This window comes from Drosophila miranda, chromosome XR, assembly GCF_003369915.1.
Source record: "Drosophila miranda strain MSH22 chromosome XR, D.miranda_PacBio2.1, whole genome shotgun sequence".
NCBI lineage: Eukaryota > Metazoa > Arthropoda > Insecta > Diptera > Drosophilidae > Drosophila > Drosophila miranda.
Window position 1 is genome coordinate 24015292 of NC_046674.1, and position 23273 is coordinate 24038564.

At 43.9% G+C, this 23273-nt stretch overlaps 1 protein-coding gene across 2 annotated transcripts in view; it reads right to left on the minus strand.

Moving 5' to 3' along the window:
* LOC108153014 (DNA N6-methyl adenine demethylase) overlaps positions 1-9487 on the minus strand; it is a 32592-nt gene extending 23105 nt beyond the window's left edge. Inside the window, exon 1 of one of the 2 annotated variants that reach the window (XM_017282760.2) lies at positions 9277-9487. The gene's annotated coding sequence lies outside the window, so the exon portion shown is untranslated. Of the gene's footprint in view, positions 1-9072 lie in introns of both variants that reach the window. The other variant, XM_017282759.2, reaches the window with a different exon arrangement.
* Positions 9488-23273: the final 13786 nt, after the last annotated feature.

Consider the following 23273-nt stretch of genomic DNA (forward strand, 5'->3'; position numbering starts at 1 on the left):
CGTTCGCGTAAAGAGGAGGCTGTACTATGCTCTAAAGTCAATTTAATTAGCATAAACATTCCCAGAGCGTCTGGGAACTGAAACATGCACCTTTGGCACCTTTCGAGGAGGCGGAGGAGAAGGCGTTGACGGAGGTGGCGCTGACAGGTGCGGAATTTACAGAGAATATCTTGTTGCAAGCCGCATGTTGCAGCCCCCGTTTAGCTCGTAAATTGTATGAGGAGACATTGATTGTAAATAGTGTCAAGATTCTTTGTAATAAAAACACTTTTCGGGAACAACAATGTTGTTGCAGGGATTTTGGGATCGTATATCGCAAAGTTTTTTTTAAGGTAACGGTAATGGTGGTACTACCATGGTATTATGGTGCCTGATACTCCCTCCCCTTACTCCTCATAAATGTAAATCGATCTTCCGCAGAACCACAAAACCACAAAACTCTTGCTATATTCCATAATTGATCAGCTTTTTCTGACGATTCTCTGATTCATGAAAAATCTTAAATGCAATGCAATTGAATTACGCATTGATCTTCACTAAATTTCTTTGAATTTCGAATCTAAACAATTCTAGATAATCAAATTCAAAGATAAATAAAAACAAAAATGCATATAAATAAAAGAGTCTCAGGTAGAATGAGAAGAGATGGAAATCCAACTGAAAATTGAGTAACTTTAATGTAATCTATGGATTATCCCCTGATTATGGCCACCACCTAATCGGGAATTGGGAAAACTGCAGACTACGGACTGCCACTCGAACCGCTCTGCCATGCAAATCCACTGACAAGTGTCCCATAATCAGGGCCGACTGCAGAAATGTAAAATGCAAATGCCAAATGCCAAATTTATGCACTGCATGCGTGAAATTAAAAGGTTCCCCAGGGCGGCAGGACCTGTTCCCTGTCTGTGCCAGGACGGTGCTCTGCTCCATCGAATGGCCCGCACAATTTGGCCGCGTTCAATCGGTTAACAATTTGGCTAAATCAATTATACGCACAACGCACAATGCGAATTTAGATGTTTTAATTGAGAGATTTTCCAGGGAAAATGTACATAGAAATTGTAGAAAGCGGAAAAAGCCGAAGAAAAATTTAATACGAAAATTGCTGAACCCAAAACGAAGCGAAAGAATTCATAGCTGGCCACAAATTTCCTACAAAATGCCAATAAAATACGCTCCAGCGCAGAAATTCCATTGCACATAAGGAGAAGGTAAATTCTGAAAAAGGAAGGCATGGAAACTGGAGGGAGGGAGTGGTTTTGGGGGCAGGCAACAAATATTTCACACTTCCGCCTGGCAGCTAGATAGAGAGAGAGAGAGAGTGGCGGGGCCACCTGAACCTCTGGGCCACCACTGCCGCGGCGTCTGTCAGCGATGCCAACAGGATATGACAAGCTCGACCATGGACTCTTCTCCCACCTGGCTGCCCCAACAGCCCGACCGCCTGCCCCTCGCCGTAGTATTTCAACATACTTCCAGAGGCAACTTCCTGCCAGAACACATTGCAAATTATTATGTGAGTTTTGGGCGGGGGACAGGTGGTGCGAGGCTGGGGGGATTGGGTATTCCAAAAATTGCCAAACGGCTGTTGGTTTTGGCTCACAATGGAACAACAAATGGAACATGGAACGGATGCTGGAATTTGGGGAACATCTTGGAGGGAAGACAGATACATCGAAGGACAATCGATTCCATTGGGGGTAATATTCGGCAGAAAGATGTAGATCACAATTCCAAAATACGTCACGCCGTAACCTTAATAACCTTCTGGCCTCTTCTTTTAAAGGAACTTGCTCATAAATTATGATTCAAATGAAATGAGGGGCTCATATAAGACCATCTATGATGCCATCAAATATTAGCACAAATGATGTTATGGATATTCCATATCATGGGCAAGACAGGACACAAGACAACAGGACTATCCAATGGCCAGTGGGAGGAGAGCCAACAAGTTTTGTGGCATAGCCAATATCCGCTGCAAGGACAAGGCACACACAGCGCACACAGATATCTTCTTTGGACTTGTTATTGATAATCTTTGTCAGGGCCTGACGTGAGCTTCGACAACAGCCAAACAAAAAAGTAAGAGTCATGGCGGCTGGCAGCTGGCGGCTGGCAGATGGCGGCTTTGTACAGGACACGGCCGGAGGAGTAATGAACCGAGGCACGCCACAGACCGGCGACAAAGCCGTGTTTGTCCGGGCGATCGATGCAGGCTGCAAGCGGCGTGTTGCAGAGTCAAGAAGAGTCGAGGAGTCGAGGAGTCGAGTGTATTAAAAACAAAGTCACACTGTGTGTCCTGCATCCTTGTGCCCATCGCTGGCATCGCAGGCTGTCGTTGCCAAAGTCAATGAACAGGGACACGGACACGGACACGGACAGGAACAGGGACACGATACGGACACGGACACGGGATATGGACTGTGGAACAGACAGGATATGAAGCGTGTGCGAAAGTTTGCCACAATTAGGATGCGGATGCTGCCTCTCCCGGGCATACGCTCTCCGCTCCGCTCCAACTCCCGCTCCAGCTCCAGCTCCTCGCTCAATAAAAAACTTTAAAGTTGCGTTTAAATATGCATTCCATAATTCATGGTCCTCCCATCCACTCCGCCGTCCGCAAGGAGCTACTGTTCGCAGTCTGCCTCGACAGCAGCACGTTTCCGCCATTTTGTGGGCGCTGCCAACTTGTTGCATGCCGCATTTGAATGCCCACAAAAGAGGCATGACACCCAGACAGCGGGGGGCGTGGGGCGAGGGGAAGCCCCATTCTATGGGCCTGGGGAATGTTGACATCCCGAACATGCTGAAATTTCCGCTCTCGACGGGCGGACATCGAGCGATGCCGCAAGCTGAAATGCTGCCACAGTCTGACATTCAAACCGTCGCCTCCTCCATCCATCCATCTACCAATCCACCCATTCATCCATCCCCCACCCACGTGCAGGTGTGTGCATTCTACAGTCTACCTTCTGCATCGGTATGGGGGCAGAGGCTTTTCATTTTCAATTAAATACAATTACATCGGCCAACTGTCAGGTTTTTCAGTTAATAATGAGAAACTGCATTGAAAATTCGAGCCAATTCCACAGACGAGACACAAGACGGGCGGTTGACCCGAGGGCAGCAGCACTTAGAAGCGCCCCAGGTAGAAGCGCCCCAAGGTGTGTGTATTTTTTAATATATTTTTACCTCAGCTTTTCTTTATTTTTGACCGCTTTCCACCTGCTTTCCTATGCGGGCTGTAACACAGTTCAAAGATTTTCCTTATTCTTTGGCTTATTTATGTTTTGCACTTTATAAATATTTAACAAAAACAAACACAGATACAGATACAGATACAAATACAGTGCGTATGCAGACAGTCAAAGATCGGTTCTATTTAGATTTGCATAAAATAAATGCTTTGTAAATATAATTCTTAAGGGGCACCCAAATCGAAATCAAATCAAATCAAATGATTTTACTGTTTGATTATAATTCTTTCACTATAAATATAACTAGAGCAGTCGAAACTGATTCCCTCGCGGCGCAGATTGACATTAATTGTTCAAATTGAAGCGGATATCTGTGGGGAGAGTGGGAGGCGTCAAGAGAATTCTCTCGTTCGTACTGTCTGGGGAAATTCCTCTGAAACCATTACTCTTTATTTGGAAAGATAAATGGATGGAGATGGGAGTGGATTATAGTTAGCAGAAACTGTGGAAATCGGGCTAGAGTGATGATAGATCCAATTATACAAAGCAATGGAAGCAATCTCAAATCGTTTATATGTTCAAGAGTCCCTTCACGATTATCATTGTCTATGCATGTCTTCTACGATCCCTCATCTTGAGAAAAACTGTTTCAGGCGTGAATGCTTGCTGAGTTTTCGCTGACATATTTCAGTCACAACATTCAGGCATTCATCTCCCACCCACTAAATTATTCAGATACGAGTATGTGACACCCCCCAAAAAGCTCTTGCATTTGACACGATTTCTGGGAGTTACTTTTCCTCCCTCAAACACTGAACTGAAGGACTCTCGGAGGACACTTTATCAGAGCTCGCGAGGCTTAAACAATTGTCGCAAATGGAGCCTCGGCGGCTAAGTGGTTTTATTTTAAATCTTTCACGTTCATAACGTTGGAAAGCGGAGCAAAGCCAGCAGAGGAGGGGAAATCTGCAGGCAGCCTTATGACAACAAGTTGCTTTCGAAACAAAAAAAAACCCAGCAGTCGCGACAACTGTGTTGTAAGCGGAATAATTTGGTTTTTCTGTTTTTCTGCTTTGGTTCTTCCAGTGCTGAACACTCAACTGTTTGCTAAATGTCAGTCTTCATTTGTCAGGCACTCCCAATGCCAGGGCCAGAGCCAGAACCAGAGCCAGAGTTCCCAGAGGCACCCAAGCGGCTGGCTTAAGTGGCTTCATTGTCTGCTGGATACAGATAGAGATACAGATGGAACAGATTTGTTCTACAGATATACGAGTATATATATGAGTGGATATATCCCATGTACAGTTTAATCTAAGCTTTAAGGACTCTGTTAGCTGCACTGAGTCCTGTGCTACCACTCCTTCTTCATCATTCCTCTTGATAGACGTTTAAATTGCAGTGGAAATTGTAAAAATTTCCACCAGAGACATGCCATGGCACTCTGCGACTGCCTGCCTGTCGATTGTTGCTCGATTCGTTTCGGTTCTCTGGGGGGAGGGGGGTTGAAGGCTCATACAGATCCTATAAATATTTATTATGCACTTTCAAGGACTAATTCTGATTAATTTATCAATCGATTTGCTGGCGAGCCTTGACATGAAATGTCAGACGCTCGATTTATGGCCCAACATTACGAGCATTGCCTTGCTAATTATTTGGCTTTTGGCGTGCCTCTTTGGAGCTGCCAATAGCTTTGGCTCTTTCTCTCTTGTTGTGTTTTAAGCCGGAATCAATAAAACCCTCCTCGGCAAAAGGTGCGCGGCATGGCAACAACAGAAGCAAACGCAACAGAAACCAAATAAAAACACAAATCGAATGAAAGTGAATTTCACGCCATTGGCCAAAGCGACTTCCTGGCAGGAAGGCATCAATCAGCTCGCAAAAAGACTACCGCTCTATGCCACACATATATTTATGAGCCTCCTCCATGGCGTATGCGTAATATTTCTGCGATTTGTTGTGGGAGAAACACTCAAGAGTTGACCCTTGCCCCTGGCCATATGAATATTCATTTGGCTGTTTGGCAATTTGGCAAATGATTCTCACAGATTTACGAGCAATGCGAACCTTAGAAATTGCCCAAAAAGGAAGTCAAAGTGTAGTGGTAACTGAAATAGTGCTAGTTAAAATGAACTTCCTTGAACTTTCCACAGACGCCTGCAACGTTTTTCATTGAATGGGAATTAAGTGAATTCCATTCCAGAGGTACAGAAGAAGCTCTGCCGATTCAGCTGTTAGTTTAAACTACACTTCGAAATAGTTTTAGTTCTTTTTAAATAAATATTCGTACTCTTTTCCCCCTCGATACGGCACGACACGACAGCTGCTGTCCCACAAAGGAATGCTAATCAGGCGGCAGCCAGAGGGAAGCCAGACCAGTGGGATTATCGACCTGTTCTTATTCCGGGGTTCGTGCTCCCTAATCTCTAATTGAACTCTTTTTACTTTCAGTTACTTCTGGTTGGGTTCCCCATTGCTGCCAAATAGGGCATGCAAATGCCCTCACTCCTTTGCCACTGCTCCTCTGCAAACGACCTTGCGGGGGCATGTGGCTGTGACTGTGACTGTGGCTGTGACTGTGGCTGGGGGCCATCTTGTTCAACTCAAACCGCAATTGGCTGTTACATTAACCCACACAATGCACAGCTCATAAATTAGCAGGCATCTCAGCACCTGCAGATTGCAGTTGCCATTTCAGTTGCACATGCACAGATGCACAGATACACAGATACAGAGGTGTAGAGGCAGAGGCAGAGACAGGGCAGTTGCCAGATGGCTTTAATATGCCTGGAATTTCCCCTTAGACCCGTCATAAACATAGAATTTGATTTTGACTGCAGAAAAGATTTGAATAGTTTTAGATGAAAAGTTAATACACGACGGACGGGCCCCCTCCCCCTTCCCGTCCTTTGATGGTCTGGGAGTAAAAACGGGGGCTAGAGGAGGGGCTAGTGCAATGCGCTACGAAAAGTGGGCATGGGGCAAAGGTGCAATGAGGTGAAGGTGAGCCGCCGCTGGCGTGTATGACCAGCCATATGATCTGTTTCAGGTGTATTATATATTGAAAATTGTTTTGCGTAGAAGTTCTCCACAATATCGGGCGGGGCGACGACGACAAAGTTGTTGAAATTTTTATAATATTATTACAATGCTGGAAGAGAGCAGGGCAGAGCTGCAGAACAAAACTCGTTCACGTGGAACTACTCGCATAAATTAGGCGCACATAAATAAACAGCATTGCGAGTGGGGCAAGAGCTGAAGATGAATCAGTTTCGTGATTTGGGGGCATATGCTGGGGCCCTCATCTGCTGTGTGACCTGTGGAGGCAACACAAAACAAAGTTACCGAAAGCAATTAAAAGGCCATAAAGTTTTCTCACACGCATAAACGATATATACATCAGAGCCATAAACCATAGGCACTATATAGTTTGTCTATTTATCTGGGCAATCGTCACCTGCAAACTCTAATCGGGGCACATATGTATGCTCCAGCCAAGGATAAGCCGTTTCCTGTTTGAGATAGTTTGTTGATGAAAACTATCATAGTGTAAATGATCCTTCGATAGTTCCATCTTAAATTAAAGGTCTTACGATGCCTAATGGCGCTCATTGAAAATTGCCATTTGGAAATACCAGTCATAATCGATTCTCTTGAGGACAAGCCAGAGAATCAGATGTTAAACGCTTTTGATCACCCATTAAAGGTGGGGAATGGGAAAAGCCATCAATTGGTATTATCCATTGCCCCCTGTGAGGCGTTCAATAAGGAGAAATACGTTTTTAATAAATGACCTGCGACAGCATTCAAGTATTTGCTGTTTGCCATTTCCTCTGCCAGTGGTAGTAGTAGGAGGCAACTCCCCAACTATGTATATTCATCGGTACTAACAACGCGACGCGGCAATAACCGAAAAAACTAATAGCCATAAATGTGGGGATTTCTAACCAAAAACAGGCCGTAAAAATTTCACTGCCTCGCCATACGTGCGGCCATACGGAGGATAAACCGAGACCGCTCCCTGTGCCGCCGTGTGTTTAACAACATGTTAACATGTTGACTATCGCAATGAACCAACCTTTCCGTCTGCGGGGCGGGTCCGTAAATCAGGCAATCGACTGTGAGCCGCAAGCCAAACACACAAACTCCAGCCCCCCTCTCTCTGCTTCCGGGTACAGCGTTTCCCCTACAGTAGGCAACATTTTGTGGTCTGGCGGCCCATAATATGATTTAACTTGCGGTTAAATGCTCGTTTGCATTTGTTTTGATTACCGTAACCGATTTTTGGTTTGTTTTTGCACCTCATTTGGGATTTTTAAAGGGAGCGAAAACACCTATAACATTATTTTTTGGGATACAATTCATGAATGATTTCTTTAATTAGTAGTTCATTGATTTAAAATCGGTTTTCAAGCATCCTGATTATATTGTCATAAGAAGTTGGTTGGATTATTCAAACAGCAAAACTAAGTGATGATCTAAAGATACTGTTCTAGAGAGAGATCTCTCTCTCTGTTTCGCCAATTGGCCAATATTTAGGTTCCTTTTCTTCTGATCATTAATAGTACTTGAAGCAGCAAGTGCGTTCATCTCTTTGTTGCAACAATGAAAATAGTATTTTGTTTCTCTTTCTTTAATTAGCAGCCAGATCCGATCTGTCCCTAGAAATATCCATTGTTCTCCTCGCCCCTTTCTTCCTTTCCTTCTACTTCTCCTCTGCTGTTCTGTTCTGTTCTGTTTTATTCTGGTCTTTGCCTCCTTTTCTCATTTATTTATCTCTCCACTCGGACGGCCTGCCTCGTTATTATGCTGTTATTTATATTTCAGCGCGAAATTCGTCCGGCCTCCCTCTCCCCACCCCGAATGTTGCACAATTTTATTTTTTTGTTGGTTTTTATGTCATCAAACATGTTGCGTGTCTTGCCGCCGTGTGCAATTTAACCGCTGACTGGTGCAAGGGGTTTGTGGACGGGAGGGCTGCAAAACTTTCGCCACGTAAATGATTTGTTTTGTCAATTATTTTGTTAGCCAAAACATGCAACATGCAAAAAACAAACGAAGGAAGACTCAGACTCAGACTCAGACTCGTCTCTCAGCTGATAACATCAAAACAAGGGACTTCTTCCCCCCGAATGAACCCACGGGGAATGACTTTGCGCCCGTTTGTTGGTTCAGTTGTTAATTGAGAAGGCGTGGCAGGACAAATTGCATCAAGATAAATAGACAAATTCATTGGTGGAAGCAGAGCTGTCAGCCCCAGCCGCTCCACCAAGGGGAAGTCTGACATGATTTTAGGAAGTACCAGATCGGATCCTATCGGATCGCATCGGATCGGTTCGGGAGTGGATCACATAGCCATCTGTTTGGAGAAGTGCGCTGCGCGTCCACTTGCATAAATATTTATCGGTATAGCAGAAAGCTAATTATTTACCCGACAAAAGAGAGATTAAAAAATCATGAAACACATGTGCAGTCGTTGCTGTTCTATGCCGTACCGAGTACTGTTGTTCTGTTCTCAATTTTCAAATTAAAAATAATGCACATTTGTTTTGTCCGCATAAAAAACAACTGTAAAGAATGGGACGAATGGGGATAGAGTTCTTCATGTGGGGTGTGGGGAGAGAGGAGGGTGGCCAAACGGAACACATACAGAAATCTGTTTTCTGAACAGGCAATTGAGTGATGGATGGATTGCCAATGGCCCCTGCCGCACCACTCCCATTCAGCGTTTCCATTTGGTTCTCTTGGTTTTTCCTTTTTTTTATGTCTTGTCTTAATTAACATGCGCAACGGTTTTGGTTTTGCTTTTGGTTTTTGCTGTGACAAATGTTCGGGGGCATATTTATAGGGTCTGACGTTAGGGTATTACCTTGGAATGGAGCCGAAACTCTTACTCTCAAAACACACACACACACAAGTGAATTTCAATCGAATTTGATGAGTCTTCTGATATAATTCATTTGCTAATGATTCGCCTGGCTAGAGCACACAATTTCCCAATTCATTGCACTAAATTTTGTGGCACTAATTGCACTTAGCCGCAATCGCGATAACTCAAAAAAAACACACTTACAGCACGGCACTGGGCAGTGGGCAGTGGACACTGGGCACTGGCAGACTCGCACGGGCACAAGCACTCAAAATTCCAAATATTATTCTCAAAAAATTCAAAACGTCCCAAATCGTTCTTCAAAAACAGATCTTTCAGATGATTTTTTGTCAGAGAAAACACGTCCGTTACAGCGTGTGGGCCGTTGCCAACTGAAACGAAGGCTACACGCGAATGCAGTGTAAAGGCCAGGCAGGTCTTCGCCATGCGATGGTTCACTCGGGTGCTGCTCGTCCAGGCACTCGGCTGTCGGTCGTCGTCGTCGTCGTCGTCGTGGTCGTGCTGCCAAAAGCCGGCAAAACAAAATGTAAATAACGGTTGTATGCATTGTGTTGGGAAGAGAGAGGGGGGTGGGAGTGCCAGAACAGCCGGCTTTTGGTTGAGCTTTGGCAGATTTTACGCTTTTGCCATACGAAAAGCGACTAAGCGTCAGACGAATGGGCATGCCATCACCATCGCCTCAGCTCCAGCTCCGGCTCCCCTTCTGTTTGCTTTGCGGCTTTTTGGGGTTGTTAGAGAGCATGTCTGTGCGTGGCTGTGTGCGTTTGTTTGTATACACTTCGGCTTTGGCCTGCAATTGGCGGGAAACTTTTGTGGAACGCATTGGCATTGGAGCAACATCTGATGAGTTCTATATGAAAAATTATTATAAAAGCTAGCTGGGAAAGAGCACCCATGCATTGACTGCTTAATTATCTATAAAAAAAAAGCTAGTTGTAATATATTTTCTTATAAATTATCACACATTTCATTCCACAAGGCGAAAATATTTCACAGCTTTGCAACATGCTGCTGGCCAAATGTTGCCAGCTAATATTGCTCATGCGCCCTGCTGTACCATTCGCCAGTTTTCTTTGTTGTTTTTCTTTTGGGCCTCCCCCTAGTGCTCTGCCCTGCCGCCGCCTATAGCCAATCCATTGCCTATCCCAACCAACAAGAGCGACCGCCTAACGCTACCCAAAGTGACAACCTTTCAGTTTTATCGCCTCTCTATGGGTGTGGATTGTAAGTGTGTTCGTGTGTGTACGGGTGTGTGTGTTTAAATAATGTAACAGTAAATTAGCGTGTTTGACACACTGGGGGCGTGGCCAACGGTGCGTGCCTCGAACAATCTTAATCAAGTTAATATTTGTAATTTGAAGATGAACAGAAGATAAAAGAGGAAACTGTTGGCAGGATGACCTCGAGAAAGATTCACTTTTAATGATCCAACGCTCGTATTTTACCTTTTGACGATTATCCTGATGGAATTGAGTCAACGTTTCCAAGCATTTGGGAGGGAATTAATTTGATATTAAAGTTTGAGTGGGGAATTCCCATTAATAATAGGCGAAATTAAGTTCCAAAGTAATTATTACCACGGAAATAATTAACACTTCAAAGACACAATCTATTTGGTTGTAAAACTAAGACTTTGACTATCGCAGAGATTTAATATTTGCTTTTAAATAAATACTGTTGCTTTTCCAGCATCCAAAATAATATTTAACATTCAATATCAATCAATTTTTAAATAGTGGACACGCTAATTAAATAACCCATTACCCTTAAAAGCGTCAAACATTTTGCGATTCATTCAATCATAATATGAAATATGTTACTTCATTAAGAGTGATGATAAACGCATTTATTTGATTGAATCTAATTATGTACGAATTTTTCTCTGCTTCATAAAATCGAGAGGAAAATGCATAATTTTCTATTACCGTCCCTGGCCAATTACAACTTACAACAACAATGAGCGCCCGCTGTTTTTCCCCACTAAAAATATACTCAACCAACAACGAAATCGAAAAAGAAAAGCCAAGCGGAAAATAATCAACGCAAAAAATAATCAAGTAAAAATACTTTTGACGATTGTCTCGAGAGAAATTTACCCATTAATCAAAATTCTGCTACCATTTCTATATCTAATAGTTTTGCGTAAAGCCCGCTAAACATATTATATTATTTGAAAATATTCCATATACAGGGATTAACAATTTTACATCATATACAGGGAAAAGGCCCCCTGCCCACTCGCTCCAATATGAGTTAAATAGAGAGATACATCACATTGTTCGTTGACTTATTTAATTTGATAACTTCTAGCGTTCAATATCTCAATTCCATCGAGTATATTATACCCTTTAGTATCCCAGTATTATCCTGTACAAAAAAGAAATCTCGTTGCCGAGAAACAACAAAAAAGCTAAAGACAAATAAACAAGCGGACGAACCGAGTTGTGCTCTAGAACAATAAGATATTATTGCTATAGGAAGCACCGCCACGGCAGATGGGGAGGAAACAGAGAAGCAGAGAAGCACAGAATACAAATTCGATCGTTTCTCCCAATTCTTTGCGAGCACTCGGTCTGTGAACGTGGAGTGGGACAAGACGTAGACAGGGGACGGAGATCTTTTGGAGGAAATCTGTGGAAGTCGACAGCAGGCGCCACCAAAGGGCACACGATGAGATGACGCTCTCCCAGAGTTCGGCTGGGTCCCGCCACCGAGTGATCACAGACTTTTCGCACCTGTACGTATTTTTGGTTCATTGCCAAATAGTCTGAAAGCAGCAGCGACTGACTATGCAGATATATAGACATGTACTTGTACAGTGCGTTTCAGTACTGTAAGGATTGCTAACTCCGTTTTATTAAGAGATCCTCTATGCCATCACTTGTTCTCCTCGGAAGCAGGAGTCTGCTGAGGATTGAATTCCATTTGATACATTTATTATTTCTGTTGACTTTTATCTCGTTCGATCTTTACGCATATCAGTAGTCTTAACGTTATGATACCCACTGTATTTATGTAGAACTATCTGTTTGATAGGGGTCTTCATTGGGTTGATGCGTGCGAGCAAATAATTTTTTATGCACATTCCCAGGAATTAATTTAGTTGCCTTTATTTTATATCTCACTCATTTTCCCCTCCATGCTTCTCTTTTGGCCAAATTGTTGCTGTTTATTGTTACACTGGGCCACTGCCATTAATTACAATTTACTTGCGTATACTTTTCAATGAAAAAATAGTAGGAACTAAAAGACAAAGTACCACGGAACACAGGGCCATAAATAGTTGAGATACAGTGGCAAAGATATGCAATGGAAGTTCAGTGTAACCCACTTTATTAACTCTTCAAACTTCAGACCTTCTACAAATTATAATCATGGCCAATCAATTGTCTCCACCTCAATGAAGGTTTTTCCATTAGGGACATCCTGGAGATCGGTCCAATTACATTTTAGTGTGCAGGCATAACCTTTGTTTCGCCCCTCGCTTCATCCACTCGAACACGCACAATAAATCTGTCTTTTATTTGCAGCAATTAATACATTCGAAAACAACAGAAAGCTCTGGCCAGGCCCCAAAGGGAATTCGCGGGCCGTGACTTCTTGGCCTTCCTCCGGCCCTGTGGCCCTGTGGCCCTTTGGGGTAGCGATACTCTCTCTGGGATTGCCTGAGTGAGCTGTTTTGTGGCTCTGTGGTTTTTTACGCTTCTTGTGTATTGCGCCAAGAGAATGCTGTTGTAATTTATGCCACGGCCCTGAAATATGCGAAACATTTTTAAGGCTCAATTGTTATGGCTGTAAATAATACTGGGTGATGATATATGGGAATAGCTGGCATATTTGTGCAGTTCCTCAATGGCTCAATTATCATATTTTCCATATGATTAAAAAGGCTTCGAGTATTTTTGTATGGCTATAATTCGGTTGCTTATGTATTGTTTGTAGTCTTAATTTTGGCTTTGTTTTTTATTTGTTTTCTAAAATCTTTTGGGTTCTTGGGGCTTTCCATCACATCTTTTCTTTGGCTGAAGGTATACCACTAAAGAAAGAAGAGATTTTGAATATTTCTTTAGGATATTTTAAATAATAGTTAGCTGGATCCTTAACTAATTCATTAACACCCACCATCCATCTCAATGGAATACAGAAGATTGACTTATTCAGCATTGGACCCCCCCTCCCATTCATTGTAAATGGATACCCGCCTGACGTGATGAATGCATTTCCATGGATTTTCGCAGGCGGCATGAAATAAACCCATCAGCCCAGGAAATATCACTTACGAGAGTCATTCGAAATAATTGCATAATGAATAGGCAGGACGATAGCAGCACTATCCTTAAGGCGGCTACCAGAGAGCTGCGTGTGGTTAATCAGTCCGATTAATCTACGCAAGACGAGTGCAAGTGTTTTCCGAGGGGGTATACCGGAAACTGGAACAGGCACCCGCCGCTGAACAACCCCTGGCAGCAGTCCCTTCCCGTTGATGATAATGTTAATTTGCACATAAGTTGCACGTGTAGCAAAATGGGACTGACTGGGTCGGGCCGGGTCGAGGGTCGCTCCAGCAATTAATTTACTTTGGCAGGACATGCGAGCGCCCGCTGAGACGATCCGAGCTCAGAACCGAGCGTAACAGATCCGTCCGGGGGGTGTCCCTGTCGTATCCCTGCCTCCTCATTACCGTTGCGGGGCCATTGTCATATGCCAAGTCCTTTGCGGATGACAATGTGAAAGCCGCATTTAATTGGCATTGGGAATTTTCCGGAGCAGGGAAAATAATGAAATGAAATGGAATGGAATCGTATGACAAACAAACGGAGAAATGACAATGACAACGACTTCTGCTCAGGCTCCTGTCCTTTACCGTCCTGCCCTATCCTGGTGGCCCGTCCTGCCCTGCAGTGCTAGTCACAGTTGGAGACTTTTGATTGACATGTTCTAAATATTTACAGTACCGTGCACTGCGTTACACAACTGTAATGCAATCGAGAGTCAAAAATTGTCTGCAAAGCCCAGCAGAATATCCCGACGCCATGTTTTTGCTCGGTCCATTTAGATACTTAAATAAGTTATGCTCTTAATTTTCTAATTACATTTTCGGAACCCTTCTATATGTAAGTCCAGTTCGGTCACAACTGTCGTGTACTTTTGATACGAACTGTACTTGCATATGCATTCGTATTTGTGGTATTTGCACTGAATTTTCCTTGATGTGAAAATGAAAACTTTTTGTTGAGTCAACGCAAACGGAAGTGCAAATCACGAGTCTTATTAAAAGTTTATTTTTGATCATTAAGTGAATAATGCAAATATTTCAGCATAATATATCTCAATATCTGTAAATAGCATGAATAATTGGTCAGGTGTGCGACAATGCGACTGAGAAGGAAAGAAAATCATTTGCATTTCATTGCAGACCAACAAAATGTTGAAGTAAATTTTGCGGCCGAGGAGGAACCAGAATCAAGATGGTTTTCTTTCTGCCATTCAGAGGAGCGGAAATGACGCCCATAAAAGGCAACTGCCGCATGTGGCAAGAGGGGGAATACGTGTAGCTAAACAACCGTAAAATGTATGCATACCCTTCCCCACACTCGCACAGACACGCACCCTCGCACGCACACACGCACGCGGCACTGTAAAGACAATTAGTGTAAGGCAAACGCGCATTTGCCTCGACAACCTGCTCCTCCCCCCTTATGCCCGGCCTCCTGCTCTTTGAGCACCCCCCAAAATCCTACTTCGTGACTTTTGGCGCTTCCTTCGGATATGTTTGGCTTCCCCCCAGCACCAGTCGCTTACCCCTCCATACGCCCTCACCTTCCGTCATACCCTTGCAGAGGGTATTATGATTTTGACCAAGTCCTCCAAGACAAGGAAACCAATCTGATTAAGGCCTGGTGTAGACGATCGAAACCGTGAATACGGATCGGAAGCCTACTCATGTGTATCTTATACTTCCCTGAGGAAGAAGCCACAGTTAATCAAAATCGGACTACGATATAACCGACTTCCACAGAAACGATGGCTCTGCAAGGGTACACAGGTCGTCGGCAATCCAATGTTTCCATTTCTATATTTTTACAATTTCAGTTACCATTTCACACATGAACATTTCTTTATTTGCACAGCCCGAGAGTTGGGGCGCATGAAATAAGGTGCGGCAGAGGCCATAAAGCGAAATTAAATATAAAAAAATACTTACATTTGAAACAGAAAAGGGCAGGGAGCAGCAGAGCCAAGGATAACCAAGTCTTTGACTTGAGATTTAATTTTCGAGAGCGGGTCTCCAAAAACGCTCCCCTCAAATGTTGTGTGTAATATGCCGTTTTGCGTTTCCATCTGGAATTGAGTTTATCCCGAGACCTAATTAAATGCCGAGCTTGTCTTGTGGCAAGGTGGTTTGCCGAGATGGGTGGCATGGGAATGGGAATGGTTTAAAAATGCGATTAAGGGATTGTGGGTATGGATATGCAGACGCACAGGACACAAAGGAACAACCTACTCTGAGCAAATAGAAAACTTATTCAAATGCAAAGCTCGTTTAAAAAGTGTACTTGGACAAATGAAATTCAATTTGTTGAAAATATTCAGTTGACTCTGATGCTACATATAGCAAAGAAGAATCAAAAGTGGCGCAGATTTTTGTTGATTTTCGATGGATAGTTTGGATAATCTTCTGCAGCATAAGTCAATACAGAGTGGGCTTTCCTTCGCTTAAGTTATAGTACCAATTTGCCTGCCCAATTACCAATTCAGTTGGACCATTTATTACTGAGTTCTCGACTATCCCAAGCAGCATTCAGTGGCCGAACACACGCTATTGCCACGTGATACAAATTGTATCCGAATGTGTGGCAAAAACGGCTGGGTTCTTGGCAAAAATTAATGAATTCCCCCCGCACCATACCATGGAGAGCGGCTTTAAGAGCAATGCCTCCAATCGAATTAGTGAAATTAATTTTTGATGATATTGAAATTAGTTGCAGACACCGCACCAAAAGTCAGGCCACAAATATCAAGCCCAGTCCTTGAGGGAGTGTTGGCCTGTCTGCAGGGGGTTGCACGAGTTGTATGCGAGATTCGGGGAACTACAAAACACTTTTGGCCGTCCCGCATTCCTATGTGGCGTGTGGGTGCATAAATTTACTTTGACAGTCGCAAGCGGCGCCTTTGACATCCGGGGTTGGACGGGGCACTGGCTCTGGCTCTGCGCTATGCTATGCTATGCTATGCTCTCTTCGATTCGGTTTGACTTTGGTCCTGTCGATTTTCATTGTGTTCTTTTCGCCTGGAAGGCGCTGGGGTAGCTCTCCCCCACCCACAATCACCATCACTTGACGCTGCCCCCGCAGTGGCGACGTCTTCCACCTACATTATTAATGACTCTTCGACATGTGTGTCAGGTTCACCCAAGTTTTTGTTGAAAAGCAATTTTATTTACTCTTTGTAATCAGTCAGAGGGTGTATTGGGATCGCACAAATGTATGCAACAGACAGGAAAAGACGCGGTATATTCTATAAGATATATGTACTACCAATTTCAGCTTAGATATCGGAGCATATGCGATATGTTGGAAGCTTTTTTGGGAATGTCTGGGAACCTGCAGGTGGCCTTAAACTCTTCCCATACAGAAGGAATATGTTCTTTCGTAGTACCCATATCAATATAAGTATATTTTCGTTTAGTTTTTAACGGGTATCACAAATGCCGAAAGGTCGCTTAGCCATAGCATTCTTTCCACTTTTGCTGTTGATTTTCGATTGGTGCTTATAAATTAGGGCTGCTATGTGTCATGTTATTATTTATTGTGTGCTGCAAATTAAATGCCAAAATATGTTAAATATTTAATGGAAGGCTGCTTAAAGTTTTCCTCGCCCACTCGCTGCGGCTCTCCCCATCTATTTATCCGGGGCACACGTGAGTCGGAGTTTGAAAGTGGCTACATTTCCTACATTGTCCTTGTCCTTGGGCACCCACCTACCGCCTCCCTCCCCCACCGTGTAGAGACACCCCCGGCAGAGACATGATAGCACTCTAACTACTCTACGGGTAGGTGGGTGTTTGCATGTCAGCGAGTAATAAGCACAAGGGCCATAATAGTTTTGCCAGTTATTTTATTTTTCTTTCTTTCTTCAGCCATCCTTTGGCTTCACTCTGGCTTCACCCCGCCCTAAAAAGCCTTTGCGCCTGAAATTCCGCCACGATTACTTGGCCCTGGACTAGGAGCCTCCTGCAAAAGGCAGGAGCCGAAGAGCAGACCACATCAGAGCCCCGCCAGACCAGGCAGAAAAAACCCAGCCAGACGCCTCCTCGTTGGAGCGTCTTGGGAGGCAGACATAAATGTTGGACATTAACGGGTAATTTTCTTGCAATTTTGTAGTCGTTAGCGTTTTGTGGCAAGGACGATGACGCGGCGCTGCGCCGCGCCGCGCCGCGTTGACAACAGAAGGCGAAAATTTAATTTTCCCAAAACATTCCGCCAAAGGATGCATAAATATTTCAGCTAATTTTTGTGGCATGGCAGCCAGAAGAAGATTTAGAAAATGGTTGAAGCTGAAAGAAAGCTTTAAAGTGGATCAGAAGGCAAAGCAATTTCGAATGGAAATCCATTAGCGGCGGACAAATTTGTAATTTCCGCTCTGGACGCACGCACGCAGGACACAGCAGGACATTCGCCGGACAGGCCGTGCCGCTGCTTTTGAGGTGTGTTCGCTCGTTCGGTCAGGTAATTTCATTTACCTTACTCATTTAGCACGTTTCTTTGTATGAGTCGGAGAGTCGGGGAGTTCGGGAGTCGACCAGGGTGCTGTCCAAAAGGGGGGATTACGAGTAAATGAGGGTGGAGGTCATTTTCCGGCTGTTTGCATGATAAAAATCACATACACTCCTTAAATTTCAACAGCACGCGATGCCGGATGATTATCCTTGAACCAAAAAAAATAAACATAAAGAAATAGAGGAAACGAGTGTGCAAGCCACTCTCTCGCTCTGTGCTCTGTGCTCTGTCCTCTGCCGTGGCCTTTGTCTCCTTGGCCAGGAGCAGGCCACTCAACCTTTCTGACTTACTTGATAGAAATTAATGCTCTGGCTTTTTCGTGCTCATAAAATTTTATAGGGAATTGTCTGCTTTTCATTTGCCCAGCACACGCGACACCACCCAAAGAGGAGAAGGTCTTTAAGCAGGCAACTCTTTCTGCTACAACTTTCTAATGAAATTCCATAACCTGGCAATCAAAATCCAGCACCCAAATGACCAGAAATATGCCCAACACAACGTCACCAGAGCGGCGGCAAGATTGAACGGAAGTTGTAAATTATTCAGTCTCACACTCCCACATCCAAAGGACCAGAGGGCGGCTCCAGTAGTTCCGACCTTACTGACGAAATGTGACCCTCTCTACACTGTGCAAAACGAGGGCGAACGTTGGGCGTCGCAGCTACGGCCACGGCTATACATTTGTACCCGATACTCAATCAGTATGGCTTCCCTCCGTAAGCGCGTGGACGGCTGGCGTAGCCATAGAAAATTGACTTCTTCCTTCTGGCTACAATAATAATCCGTTCTGATCTTTAAAGATGCCACAATTCTTAGTCCTTTGTGGAGCGGAAGAGAGCGTGTGAATGAGTCTGGACACAAAATTTCGTTGCTCCAACTCTTATGGTCTCTGAGAACTAAGCGGCAAACAAGACGGTAAGACAGACAGGGCTATATCGACTAGGTTAGTGATGCTGATCAAGATTATATATATATACGTCTCTATCTTTTGTTATCTCTGTTCGCAAAAGGGTCAATGGTTAATGCGTGGAGGGAGGACCTCTTAATTTTGCTCGACATGAGAGGGAAAGAGTGGGAAAAGAGGATTCACGACCTATAGCTATGTTCTTACGTTAATGATTGAACTCCGATTACCATCTTTCCACCTAATGAATCCACCTATGTATTTCATTCGAATTTTATAATGATGTTTAGATTTTTCCGCAATTGCTTTTTATTCCGCTACATCTATCTCTCTTTCTCTCTCTTGTCATACCTACACCAGCTGTATTGCTATCTCGCTTCCCTCCAGCGGGCGCACCCTGCACGATTAAGAGTGAGAAAGACAGAGAGAGAGATAGAGGATGATCCGAATTTATTAATCTGGTAGATATAGTCATTTTCTTTGGTTCTGCCTTTTCGATTTTCTCGTATTTTTTAAGTTTTGGTTGGCACAGATTTTCGTCCTTTGTGGGAGCAGAGGGCGACGGAACGAAATTTCGAAAAGCACTTGTAACAGGGTGATATCACATAAGTATGGGTTTAAAATTTGCTTGCTTTAGCCGTATTAGTCTCTGAGAACGGACAGACACACATGGCTATATCTACTCCGCTATTGATGATACAAAATATATACACTTTATAGGGTCGGAAACGGTCCTTCTGGGTGTTACACATATCCACATCCCCCACAAAACTAGTGTAATCGTATCCCTAGACTCTTCAAGTGCCGGTTATAAAAAACAATATAAGAGTTATGTCATTGCTCATATAGGTAAGTGATCTTGACAATCAGATTACTAATTCAGCCTGAAGACTTTTAAAATTAAATTATATAATGGTATAGCAAAATGATATTGATCATGATTTGTTTTCTTTGCTTCTATAGGACTCTTATTTGAATGATTTTCAATACATTTTAAGCTTTAATCTATACTTAATCCACATCGAATCTTGGATTCCAAACGTGCTGTTGGCTGTAGTGCACACCTCGTGCGCCCAATTTTGGTCAGATCAGAGTTCAAATTAAGCTGAAATATCCACCCAATCTGCCAAGCTGCAACCTGTCTCCGGTCAGGTCTCCTGGCAGCAGCCTAGGCTCAGTTTAATTTACATTTATCCACACGTTTAACCAGTTTGCAGCCAGCCCCACCTCCAGTCGTAGTTCATTTGCCAAGTCTGGGTCCTGGTAATAGTCCTGGCCCTGGTCCTGGTCCTGGTACTGGTCCGAATCCCCATGGTGCCTTGGCGGCACACATACACCAACAGGAAGCTACTGACACCGTACAAAATGTTAAACACTTTGGCAACATTTGCTTAAAACTTTTGCGCCCGTCTCTGACTTCTGCACGATGGAGATGGTATGGCCATGGGGGGTGCCAAGCCTGCAGCCAAGGATGGCCATGGGTGGAGTGGAGTGGAGTGCTCTACAACTCCCTTCTATCTGCGGTTGCAGCACACAAAAAGTCACAAGGCACAATGCAGTTAAACCAACAACAGAAACAGCAGCAGCAGTAGTAGCAACAATGGCAATGGAAAAGGTAAACGGGCAAACAAAAGGCACGCCCGGAAATGGCAAAGCTGCTTGACTACAACAACATCAGGTGCGCACGAACAGGACCAGGAGCAGGACCCGGAGCAGGAGCAGGAGCAGGGTTCTGGAGCAGACGCCACCTGGCCACTCATTGTCGGTCGCCATGGTGAATCCTCAGGTGTTTTCTGCACAGTTTACTACGTTTTTCATTTAACAAACACTGGCTGGGGCTAGAACCATCCCCCATTAATACCCTACACTAGGGTATTCCAATTCTGATCTGCTGTTTTTTTTAAAACACAGCGAAGATCAGGTTACCATATTAAATGTGTTCTCAGGTGCCACATAAGCCATGGATCATAAGCCCTCATGTAAACGATGGATCTGCCAGGGTATCCAAAGCTTCGACCCCTTAAAAATAGGCTCCCTTTCCTGTTTGTTTCTGGTTCTAGCTTTGGTTCGGGTTCGGGTTCGAGTTCAGGTCGTTTGTCCTGCTTGTTCCTGGCTGCTGCTCCTTCTGTCCGTCTGTTTGTTGTTTGGTTTGCGGTTGCCAACGGACAGCAAACGACACCTTTTGCTGTGATTGTTGCTGCTGCGGCTGCTGCTGCTGTCCGAGCATAATTAAAAATTCACATAAATTTAGCTTAGCGTTGACACACACACACATTCTAATTGGGTTAATTATGTGTCGCCTGGACCTTAAAAATGTCAGCCAGCTACGCTCTTACCGCAGCATGTGTGAGTGTTGTCAGCTCCAGTTGGACAGGCGAGGACTTCCAAGTACATTAACAGCAAATTATGTTGTCGCATATGAGAGGTGAACGGAAAAAGAGGGGGTGGTTGGGACAAATGTGGCAGACAAAGGTGGAATTGTGATGGTATTCCCAACAGAACAGAGGACTTTAGCTATTTCCTCTATACCTTTGAGCATGATAAATTCGGTTTTCCAACTAAAAGATATAATTCATTTATGATGAAATTTCATTGAACAACTTTTTTACTATTTCCCTTTGTAAAGCGGTTAATTAAGTCGATAAATTTAATATAATTGAACCCTAAAGTAGTGCCCTTTCATTTTAAGTCACACTTTCCCTCATCTCCTAAATTCCTTCAACTTCCGGACCTCAAACTACACCATTCTCCATCAATGTTGACTCTAAACGCCTTCATTCTTAATGCTGATGCCTTTTATATGCTTAAATACACATATGCCCCGTTTGACATGTTCCGGACTGTGGTCCGCTTTTACGGCGGCCACCTTGATGCATAATTTAGGCCACAATTTCAGCCAGGGAACGGCTTAAGTGGCCAGAAAAAAAGTTTTTATGTCGCCGGGTCTACGTGTGCGGTCCCCAAAGGCTGAACCCGAGAGCAGCAGCAGCAGCAGCAGTAGTAGCTGGCGGAGGTGGCAATAAAACAGATTCAAGTCAAGAAAATTACATGAAAAGTGCGGCCAAGAGCCACATCAAAAATAATAAAACATAATAATACTCGTAATAATAATAATGCGAGGTCGGTAGGGAGGGGAGTGCTACGACTAATCCGAAATGTTCAGTGGCACTCGAAGAAACCAGAGACGCACAAAAGTATGCAACATATAATGGCAAATGTCAACAGTCTGAACAGAAAGGGGATTTGCCTTCTTTGGGGGCCCTGCTGGATAGACGGAGGAAGGAAGGAAGCCAGCCAAGGCGAGACAAAATTAATTACTCTACGTGGAAATGTAATTACGAAAATATTTAGCCCCCAGCTCAGCGGCATGCCAGGGCCACAGAATGCCATTTGTCAAGCGTTCTCCCGCCGAGCAGATTTCTTCGGGTCAGGGCTTTGGGGCCTGATATCATTCACAGAGAAGTGTCCCCGAGTGAGGGGCTTCCTTCCTTCCTCCATGCTGGCCCTGTGGTTTGCCTCAATGGCACCAATAATATTCCGCATTCTGTAATTAATGATTTATGAGCCTCAGCAATTAATCAAATTAATCAAAATTTCATTAAACTTTGACGCAGTGCAGCAACGCCTTTTTAAATGCCCCTCTGGAATAGATTTCTTTGCCTACAACCCCTATCTATATCCTCATTATCTCTCTTTTGCTGCTGTCTTCTGACATTTGTGCGTGCCATATGCACATTAATTCCGCAAATGAAAAACTTTTCCACCCAGCGCGTGGAAAAAAGTTTACTTTATGGCCCACTTACACACATATATATATGTACATACATATAAGGGGCCACAGAACGATGCGGTTTCCTTTCTTATAGGGTCGGTTCTGCGGTAATTATCCACTCAGCAACGGCCTACTGGCGCTATTGCGTTACTATGTAAATTTACTCGGAGGGAAAATCGGAATCGGATTTGGAATTGGAATTGGTCTGCAGTTGCAGTTGGGATTGTAATGCAAATGCCGAACAATGGCCTAGATGGGTTTGCTTTAGCAAAAGGTTGTGATTATGTTGTACTCTAAATAGCAAAGACGCGTACCTAAAACAGGATGCTCATTCATTGATTCATCCACTTTCTTTTCGTTTCAAGCTCCCCTCCAATTGCATTCACAAAGATAAGTTGAGAATCGACAGCTCAATTATATACATATGAATAGTAGTATACATTCCTAATCATAATCTGTGATTCTTCAAATGCCTCAGCCCCAAAAGTATGCCACTGAATCCCTTTTGTTCCTGCTAACCAAGCGTCGCAAATTGAATTCCGACCCAGAGCTACAGCCACAGCCAGAGCCAGAACGATTATGCGGATGGCTATGAGGACGTCGCGGATGCCGATGCGGATGGCTATGTCTCGCTTACAGTGTTGACAGCTCCGCTGACATCGCAAGCCATAAACACGGCTACCCAGGGATAGCTTGGCGGCTGGTGAATGGGTGGCGGTACGGA